The following is an 11,088-nucleotide window of genomic DNA, read 5'->3' as shown; positions in this document are numbered from 1 at the left end:
GTGGTGCTGATAGGAAGTAGACCCCCAAAGCACTGAATGCTTCTAAAAGCATCCTCACAGAAAGTTCTTGCACAAAATATTTACAAATATGCTGCCTGAGTTTTATGAATGGTCTGAGATAAGCTGTTGGCCTAAAATCTCTCATTTTAAATCCATGCATGGCAGAGAACCACTTCCACAGCATTATTAGGCAAAAACAATCCCCAGATGGTACAATTTTTTTGCATCACCAAGATTAAATACAGTTAAAGTCATAAATTTATGTGCACCTTAGCCACATCTTTCACATGAAAATCACAGTCACAAGAATCTGTGAGAAGTTTGTAAGTTTCTCTACTATGATCCATTTCACATAAAGCCAATCTGAATCATTTTATTGAAATCTTATTATAGAAAGTTTCACCAAAATGTCACCATATTATACCAAAATGATGGAAATCTCCTTTAACATTTTTGATGCAAGTTAATGTAGCAAGATTTTATACCAAGTAATTATAAACCATTCTGCTAATCAGTATGTCATGAAATGTGCAAAAAATGTAAAGAGTAACTAGGTTTTTCAAATAGTATACATATCTGATAGAATGCTGTGGAATGCTCCATGTAGATACTGATAGAAGTGTGATGATTAGTTAAATAAAATGCTGTTTAGGTATTGCTATATTTTTTGGCAAAAACGTCAAAGTTGTGCTGCAGTTCATACTAAGACAGATACTATGAGTACTGAATGCTGCAATAAATACACAAAGTATCAGCAAATGGCCATTTTATAGCAATTTAACTGGGGAAAACACCTTCATATCATTATTTCTTACTTAATTGAAAAGTAACAGCGAGAAAAATCTCAAAAGAAGCCAAAATGTCCTTACACTTTTATGGGCAGTATATACATACCATAGAGTTATACACACTCACATAAACACTGCACATTCAAACTAAGCAAATGTAAAACATCACAGTCAGTCAAAACTTCCACTATCTGGTCCATTTTACATAGTGTATAAGTGGAGGAAAGGGTGGTCGTGTGGGCCGTGTGAAGTGACAGGGCTGACGAGAAAGTTCAGGACAGCCATATGTAGAGAATGGAAACGCTGTTCACAGCACTTTTTGTCCTGCCCAAATCCACTCTCTGCTGGAGCACTCAAACGCACACAAACACTCTCTCACTCTATATTAGTCTAATACAGGTGCCCTGCATGTGATTTCCCTAAGGACCTTGCAACACACCTACATAATGTATGACTACAAGAGCAAGCCGTCACGAAGCCTGTGCTTTTTCTCAAGGGCTGAAAGCCACAAGAGGGGCAAGTCATCATTTCTATTACAAGCGTCTTCAGGTTTTTCTATAATTGCACTGACGTTGGAGCCAAAACTGCAAGCGATTTCTTTTCTCCCTTTTTTTCACCCCCTAAGTAAGCACACATAGTGAGTCCTCCTAAAAATTGATGAATTAGGAAGTTATTACCTTCCTTAATTACTCTGAGAAAAACAATGACAGTGAGAGATAAATAGCATTTGGCATCACTTATGCCTGCTATTTTTTCTCTGTGCCTCTTAGAACAACCACAATGGGCAACACAGAAGAACCAGTTTTGGTAAGGTACCTTTCAGTAGATGGAACGAGTGAGATGTGTTAACCTTTTTAAAGTTTATGAAACCTCCATGCGCTGTAAAGGTTCTACATCAACTGAAGCCAAAAATTTGTCGGCAGGCTCCCTAATGGCCTCGAAAATTGACTCTGTGTTTAGCTGCTAGCAACGTGAAAGAGCGCTGAGAACCAACAGCACTGAGAACAGACAGCACAAGTGCAACTTACTTGATATCAAAAAACACTGTACAAACGCAACAACAAAATAACATTTACACACAATAAGAACTCTTTTGCTGATATGCTTATTTATCTATAAAGATAAAATCCACTTCCATTTTTGTATATTACATACATTTTCAGCACATAATTATATTCCATTATTATTAAAAAAGAAGCAAACAAGTCATAGATTAACCTCAAAAACAAGCAGAAACTGCACTCAGTGGCTACTTTGAAAAGGGGTTAAGAATGCTGTCGACAGTGTTTTTAGATTATTGTCAATAGAGCCAAGGGCCCCAGAGAGCTATATATCGCTCTTCATCGCTATAATTGGAATTAAGGGGTGGAGGCCATATTGTAACCCTTCAGAAGCCCCTGTGGCTTTTGTGAACTCACACTACACCCAGAGAATTTATAAGAAACAAACAGTATGGCCTGCATCGCACTTTCATGTATCTTTCAGCCCTTAAGAGCAACTATGCTTTCATGTAGTGTAAAGCTTGGAATGAGGGACTGGCAAGCGACTTGGAAAGAGTGCTTGTGTCAAAAGATCTTGACTGTAGAAGTACACTGAGACTACTTCACACGGTCACTCTCTCTCTCTCTCTCTCTCTCTCTCTCTCTCTCTCTCTCTCTCTCATGAACTCTTTGCAGTTCTCTGTAACAGAGCTAGCATTCACTATGCTGAATGCATACAAAAGCGGAGTGTCACTGTCAGCTGCAGATGCACTGCATGACTGTCAGTAATCAGTCCTTTGACTAAACCACTACCCTATATGCAGATCTGCCTACAGAAGCAACGCCATGCCATGTTGTTTGACACCCTCTCCACCATACACATGTATGCACATACATACACATGGAGAAAATAGAGTGCATTCTATTCCCTCTCACTTTAAGACAAGCTTTGACCTCGTACGCCTTCAGACGAATGCCTCCTATTGTATATGCTGAATTCCTGCTGTGTAAGGATGTATATGTGGTGTTAAGCAGACCCCAGGGATGCAGGCCTGCGTCCTGCTAGATAGTGAAAGGAGAGAAAAGCAGGAGAGGAGTCTATGTTTACAGCCAGCATGCAATTACTGAGATGAAAGCAACTCGATCCTGCCGCATCTGGGAAGGAATTCAGCACATCTATTCAATATCCAAGAGAGAGAGAGAGAGAAAGAGAGACTGATAAACAGAGAGAGAGAGAGAGAGAGAGAGAGAGAGAGAGAGAGAGAAAGAAAGAGCCATGGAGTAAGACATGGATAGTGAGAGTGATGGGAAAAATACATGATTTTATGTAGGTGTTTTGACTTAATAATTTTTAAACCTCTCCTTGTGGAAGCCCTGTATTATTCACCTCAATCAGTGCTTCATTAACTTCAATCAGGTGTGTTGGCAGAATCGAGGGGAAATCTGGAACCACACCAGTGTTCTTCTAACTAGCTCAAAGATATTAAACACCTTTTTGAAAATAAGAATTTATTTTACTGAATTAATGTTTATTTATATTTATTGTTAATACTGTATATTGAGTTATACAGTAGTTGTACAAGCAAAACCAGAGTTATTCTCCACACAGATGATTTCAAACAATTTGCTTAGGTGGCTAGTCTTTTTCTATCGCTAAGGGTCATCCGTGTAACAATAACTTTTGTTTCTTATTTTTTGACAGCTGTTAAAGAAAGCATTCTTGAGGCAGGCAAGAAATCAAGTGCCCAAAATCGATCAACAATAGCAACAATATAATAATAATAATAATAACAACAATAATAATAATAATAATAATAATAAAAAGTAGAAAAATTGTGGAACAAACTAATAATGCTTTATAATTAATGTATTTCAGTCCATTTTTAATTCTTCCAGGCATATATGTGACAATCCTTACACTATATATGTTCACTACTATAAACTCAGAATTACCAGCCTGTGTGTCCTAGTGTGTTACTATAATGATAGTTTTTTAGTGCTAATGAAATGCAAGACAGAGGTGCTCTTTTGCCAGGTGAACACCTTTTGGCATAACAGCATGCTCTGCAGGTCTGGAAATGGTGTGACTTTTTTTTTCCACCTCCCATTGGTTCTGATTCGGAAAGCAACAGACTCTGAACCAGTAGGATTCTTGCTGTATTGGAAATGAAATAGCAAAGCATCAAACATGCTTGTTTATATATATATATATATATATATATATATATATATATATATATATATATATATATAAAACACACACACACACACACACACACACACACACTACAGACCTAAAGTGATGAAATTATTTTCATTACCTTGGAGGTGAAGAATATTTTCACATGCATGAGTTACCATAGTGATAACAATTTCATCAAGTCTTGTTATTCTTTGAAGTTTAACTTCTCAAACACACTCAACACATAACAGAATGAAATGATACGCCTCTGCAGAAGAATTGCATGGATGTAATGGATGTAAACCAGCAATACATTCCAGTGCACATGCCACCCACTTGTGGTCTGTGCTGATTTATAGTGAAATCTGTGATTCTTGTTGGTTTGTTGGATCCTGTGTAAACGATGTTTGATCATACAAAACCATAACACCATTTCTAATGGGTCACTGAGTCTGTAATGAGAGCATTTGTGGAATCGGACAAGAGCGTGTGTGTGAGCAGAAATATGAGTGTGGATCTGTGTATGCGTGTGTGTGTACTGAGGGTGGGGGTATTAAATTTTTAAATCACTTTAATTACAAAAAAAGGAAAAATTGCATTAGATGGCCAAAAGCAATTATGGGAAACTTAATCTCCTTTGCAATTAGGCTCAGGGGCATTTTTTAACTATTGTAATTTACTTTTGCTACATTTCTATAAAGGTCAGTGTAAATTGCTTTGTGTTATTAGAACAAAGGCTCAGCTGAGGGGGGGCATGTTCCTCTAGATGATTCTTTTTTCTCTTCTGTCCTTCCCTACTTCCGTCTCTCCATCAAGACAGGGCTGTTCCTGTTATAGAAGGCTGTGATGTGGTGACGACCTTGGATGTCTCTGCAGATAGATGTGCTGCATCGAGAGCACTGCCATGATGCTGTGACAAACGCCATGGAGCTCTGAGGAATTTCATGCTTCTGATTGGAAAATAACTGCACCGCTAGCCTCTCGTAGCTAAATAGAGTTGCCAGCCACACATTGCCCTCTATCACTCTTCAGCCACTAGATTTCATCCATCCATTGCTTTGGATGTACTCCATTTTGCCCCAGGTTGATTTCACAGGTTTGTCCACTGACAGGCTTCTTGACAGCACTGTTCATTGCTTAAAGAAATACTCCAGTGTTTGCCATCTTGAAGCAAATGCCCACTGGCTTGGAGTCAAGAATATTTCCTGTATGAGAAATGTGTTGAAGTTATCAGTTATTATTAAATTACCAAAAACTCACCATATTATAGACACGCAGTAGATAGAGATCAGGTCAAAAAAAAAACGTTTCACAGGAACTACTGAACAGACTCTCTCTGAAACATAGCGTAAAGGCTATTGAGGAGTCTCTAATTGCAATTTCTCACTGACACACACACTGGCACTTCCTGGTCCAGTGCAGGGGGCGCGGCACTCCCTCTCTCCACCCATCTGTCCAGCGATGAGACGAAGAGCCAAAGAGGCCAAAAAAGCACAAGGAGAGACAGCTGGAGCCCAGTCACACGGAAAGTGACAAATTACTACCTTAATGAGTGCCATTCATCATCTCTTCCCCTTACTCTGTCTCTCTCACGCTCTCTCTCTCAATCCTCTCCTCTTTCCTCCAGTGGAATTGCACCAGCACCTTGAGCTCTACTACTACAAACACCAGCAGGGGACCAGCATGATCAGAGAGGAGAAAACAAGGACCGGAAAAGGAGAGCACCTCTAATGGCTCAAATAGATGGCCAGGAGAGAGGGAGAGAGAGGAGAGATACATAGGAAAATAAATATTTTATATATATATATATATATATATATATATATATATATATATACACACTGCGATGGACTGGCGACCTGTCCAGGGTGTATCCTGCCTTCCGCCCGAAGACTGCTGGGATAGGCTCCAGCATCCCCCCGCGACCCTGACGGAGAAGTGGCTTAGAAAATGGATGGATATATATATATATATAGCGAGACAGAGAGAGAGAGAGAGAGAGAGAGAGCATAAGTAGGCATACGGAACGTGAAAACGTGGGTAAACATAGTAGGAGGAAATATGGCTTTTGTCAGACGGCAAATGGCAGCTATACAGCTACCCTCTTAAAAATAAAGATTCCAAAATGGGTTCTTTGAAGTAACTTCGCTGAAGAACCACTTTTGGTTCCACAAAAAACTTTCAGTGAATAGATCTTCAAGGAACCATTTAGGTAAAATGATACATGCTAGTGCATAGAATCATTAAAGTTTACTAAACCTCCATCCAACAAGGACATTTAATTTGGCCCACCAGAAAGTGGTGAAAAAAAAACATATTTTTATACATGTTCTTATTTCTAGCTTTGCTTTTCATTTAAAATGTACTTTTTAAGGACTTTTACCAACAAATAAGGCTTATGAGAAACTTTAGAAAAGGTAAGGCTAACAAGTTGCTAGCTAGGCCTACAACACACATTACACTATGCACCCCCAGACACCCCCAGAGCCATCCCTCTTCTATACAGTCATGTGTAAACGTTTGGGCGCCTCTGGTCAAACAAAATTTTGTGGATTTTCTAAGTGAAAATAATCCTCTACAGAGAACACACTTCTGCCTATTTTATTTTATTTTTACCTATTATTTTACATTATTACTTATAAAGTCAACAAAACATAAATTTCACCAGCAGTTTTTATTTTCCAGTATGTACACCTGCATGTGACTGCATCACTAACAGGCCTACAAATGCTCCTGCTCTCACTTTTTAGCCTCATCCACAAATGCTGGCCACTTACACCCACTGCTGTTGACTATAATGGCTGCAGTGGGGAAGTAGAGGAATCTATTTGTGCTCCTTATGTCTACATGGCTCAGCACGGCCTCCACAGTGTGTTAGTAGGGCCACACTGCCAACGCTGACACCTATTTATGGATACGAAGCAGTCAGGCCTATCAAAACACACCCAATTCACACACTAAGCCAGTGCAAATGCTGGAACAGAACACTGCTCTCTCCCTCTGTCACACACACACATACACACACACGTCCACACTCACTTTAATCAGGTTGGTCACAGTAGTCATTAGCAAAGCAAGAGCAGAAATCATCTGCTTGCTTTAATTAAGCAAAAGTTGCAATTTATTCACTTAAAAGGGACTTTTTATCAAACGATTTACATTCACCCCCGCCAAAAAAGGCACTTTGATATTTTGCTGCACTCACTCACAGCATTCAGAGCCTCCAGCCAATAACCCCAGCATAATCCTTTTAAAACAACTCAGAATTTCGGTTTAAGAACATCTTTAAAATACAAATCAGATTAGCTCATGTGAAGCACTGCAGTTTCACAGACCAAGGACATGACTATGGCTGGCGAATGATTGAATTTTAACAGGATGTGGAATCCTGAACTTTGTGCTTGGTCACTGCAATTATTTTTAGTAATTTACTGGAACGGCAAGTCTCCTCATGAGGCTGCAGTGAACGTCTATAGGGAAAATTACATTTAAAAGCCAGAAAAGCCCTTTATAAGTCCCATCGGAAGTGTAAAAGCTGAAAGTTTAGCAAAACATGTTTTATGCTTAGCTGCATATCTTGACATACTGCAGTTTTATTGCTTCTTCATACATAAAAAAGCTACATGCTACTATTATATACAACAATGTTGTGTTGTAAGGAATACATTTCACTACAAAAACTTTTACATTTTTATGCATTTTATGCCAATTATAATCTTCCTTTCATTGTTTTTCTACAAAACACTGCTAGATAAATCACAACACACACAAGCATCTGACACTCAACAGCAGTTATCTGGGTGAACTCCATTCTCAAAACAGACAGGTTTAGGAATGGTTTTCTGCACATGCATCAATTTATCCACAGACCTACATGTTATCTTTGTTTGGAGCCGTAGTAGTATTAAAACTGATATCTGAAACATCCTCTTGAATGAAGGACACAACAATGCACCATCAGTGCAATAATAAACAGAGATTTGGCAGAAAAGCCCAAATCTATCCCTTAAGACCAACACAACCCTTCAGATCCTTTCTATTACTTCTATAGAAAATTACATCTGGGCAAAGCCTGGTGCAACAGGAGCACTCAGGTCAAGGAGAAGCGGCCATATAATTCCATGTTCTTGTAACTGGGTGGCCAAATATAGCTTTAGATCTCTGGAGATGAACACACATCAAGGCTTTGCCAAGAAGGCCTTTTTGTTAATTAATGAAGCATTTCAGCCATGCCAAAACCTGTAGAACTGTCAAATTCTGTTTTATAAAATAGTTCTACTAGTGATGTCACAATTCATTATTAAATGAATAATTATTAACTAATAAAAATCTATTAATACCACACCACATTAAAATATGAACACATTTCTTAAGTCATTAACACATTTGATTCGTCTTTTTAGCCCGAAGCTGCTTCTTGACTTCAGCCTTCTCATTCAAATACTGCAGTGCTGTGAATTTGTTTATTACCGAAGCACACTGAGTCTGAAGTATCATTTACAGCAAAATACACTGCTGATACCTGCAATATCAGTAATATCAAATTAAATATCAAAGTTAGCACCGAAGAACGGCTTCAGCAGATAACAAAGGACAGTTGTTGACCAATAAGTGTTGCAAATTTAGTGTAGTGTGCAAATTTACAAAACTAACACGAGATGTAACACAGTGGTATAAGAGCAGGAGAGTTACAATTGTGGAGAAGTATAAACACAAATCCACTGTTGATCTCACTGGAAACTGCTTTAATCTTTTTTAAATGTTCACCCTGCGTTCAGTTGATTCTCATGCTCATGGTCAAGAATGAAATTCTGATTTAGCTTAATCTGTCCAGGCATTTAGCTTTAAGGAAATGCAATACTTTTTAAAATAATAATAAAAGAATCTTTCTTTAGGGTCACGTTCAAGCAAATAAGACAAATGCAATTAATTACAATTAGTTCTTCATTTTAAAAAATGCATTTTTTACTCGATTCACACGTGGAAATCATTATAACATAATAATAACAATAACAATGAAATATGACAATACAGTTATCACCTGTCACTGTCAACAGTGCTAATCTAATATTAATGTAGAATGGTTAACACACTTGAATCAAGTAGATCTATGGAGCCTGTAAAGGGAAGTGTGGAGTAATACTTAGGTAAATATCAAGTGAGCAAAAGATACTGTGGTGAGCGCTATCAGGTAAGCATCAGATAGTAAGGAGTGAGCACAATATACTAAGTGATGAGCAACTGATACTAGACGCTATCAGATTAGCACCAGATGCTATGTGATGAGCACCAGATACTACCAGGTGAGTGCCCAACACTATCAGAAAAGTAAAATGTAGTGAGCACTAGATAGAGACCTGGTATTTTGTTTTGACAATATATGATGCTTAGCACATAGTATCTGGTGCTCATCTGATGTTAAAAAAAAACAAACAACAAACACCACATGCCGTTTCAAGGGCTCTATATAAATCCAACACACTGGGTTTCAGTGGTTATTCTCATTGACTGAGGCACGTTCAAAAGCTTTGTGAAGTACTCCACATGCGTATGACCACTTATATCAACTAAATTCAGCATTAACATTATTAAAAAAAGAAAAAAAGAAAAATGCTATGTAGATGCACAAGGACACATTATGTTGCTTGGCCACCACATGATACTGGTAAGCAACCACATTTCATAGTGGAGGAGCTGTTTACCACAATTAATAATCCATCCATCCATCCATTTTCTAAGCCGCTTCTCCGTCAGGGTCGCGGGGGGGAGCTGGAGCCTATCCCAGCAGTCTTCGGGCGGAAGGCAGGATATACCCTGGACAGGTCGCCAATCCATCGCAGGGCAGACACACAGACACAGACAGTCACTCACACACTCACACCTAGGGGCAGTTTAGCATGTCCAATTGGCCTGACTGCATGTCTTTGGACTGTGGGAGGAAACCGGAGAACCCGGAGGAAACCCACGCAGACACGGGGAGAACATGCAAACTCCACACAGAGAGGACCCCGGTCACCCGGCCGGGGAATCGAACCCAGGCCCTCCTTGCTGTGAGGCGACAGCGCTACCCACCACGCCACCGTGCCGCCCCACAATTAATAATAATTAATACAATTATTTACTGAACACTGGCATATTTTACTATAAAAGCAAAAAGCTACTTAAATCTCTCATTTTTTAGTTTTCTTCACCACTGTCCTGCACTGGATGCCCTGCCTCTCTGTACAGTGATTAAAATGTTTTCTCCTCCAACAGCTGATGTCAGGACGTCTTTGCACGTACAGCCCATGAACATACGAGCAAGTGCATGCTCAGGACAAGATTAGCATTCCAACACACACACACACACACACACACACACACACACACACACACACACACACACACACACACACAGCTGATTGTCAATTATGCTCAGGCCCCTGACTCAGGCCGCTCCTCACGCTGTATTACCATATAAATTACATCCGTGTTGTTGTTGTGGATTGATGATATTGTTATGGATTCCACACGGTCCCCCTTATTGAATAGAATGAGAATAAATGGCTTCTATCAAGGCTTGACCCCACCTCACAGCTAAGAGATACACATCCATTCACTTAGGAATTAAATCCTCTCAGCAGGCCAAAGTTAGGCTACATACTGATGTCCTAACTCACCCACAAGCTCTCTCTATCTGTATCTCTCGGCCGGATTGTAGACACAGATTCGTATTCAGCAACAGCTTGCAACTTGAAATTTCATGTGGAGCCGGGGTATGTTGCATCACGTATATTATTAGCAAAATGTTTACAACCTCTTTTTTTTTAAACATTGTGCTGAAATAGTTTAAAACAAAGCATTTAAAACTTGTTTAAATGGGGCAACCAGCTGTGTCCTGAAACTGCAAAAATCATGGTCCCTTTTCTTGTTTCTTTAAACGCAAACCACAGGCAATAAAAAAAAAAAAAAGGAGGGAAAAAAAAACACATTTGTCTGAGGCACTCTTTTTTGCTACTGATACCAGCTTTGTTTCATCTGTCAATGTTTAAGAAAAAAGTGATATCTCCTGTTGCAAGGGCATGATTTTCCAGAAAAAAACTACTAAAACACACCAGGGCATGCCACTCAACTCCCAACATGAGCCGCGCAACACCAC

General features: G+C 39.2%; 1 protein-coding gene across 3 annotated transcripts in view; it reads right to left on the bottom strand.

Annotated features, from left to right (window-relative positions):
- Positions 1–11,088, bottom strand: part of tenm2 (teneurin transmembrane protein 2) — a 384,812-nt gene that overhangs the window by 132,133 nt on the left and 241,591 nt on the right. The window lies entirely within an intron of this gene.

The sequence above is a fragment of the Pygocentrus nattereri genome, chromosome 8, assembly GCF_015220715.1.
Source record: "Pygocentrus nattereri isolate fPygNat1 chromosome 8, fPygNat1.pri, whole genome shotgun sequence".
Lineage (NCBI taxonomy): Eukaryota > Metazoa > Chordata > Actinopteri > Characiformes > Serrasalmidae > Pygocentrus > Pygocentrus nattereri.
Note: the sequence above shows the minus strand (reverse complement) of the source record. Positions and strands in the feature narration are given on the sequence as shown.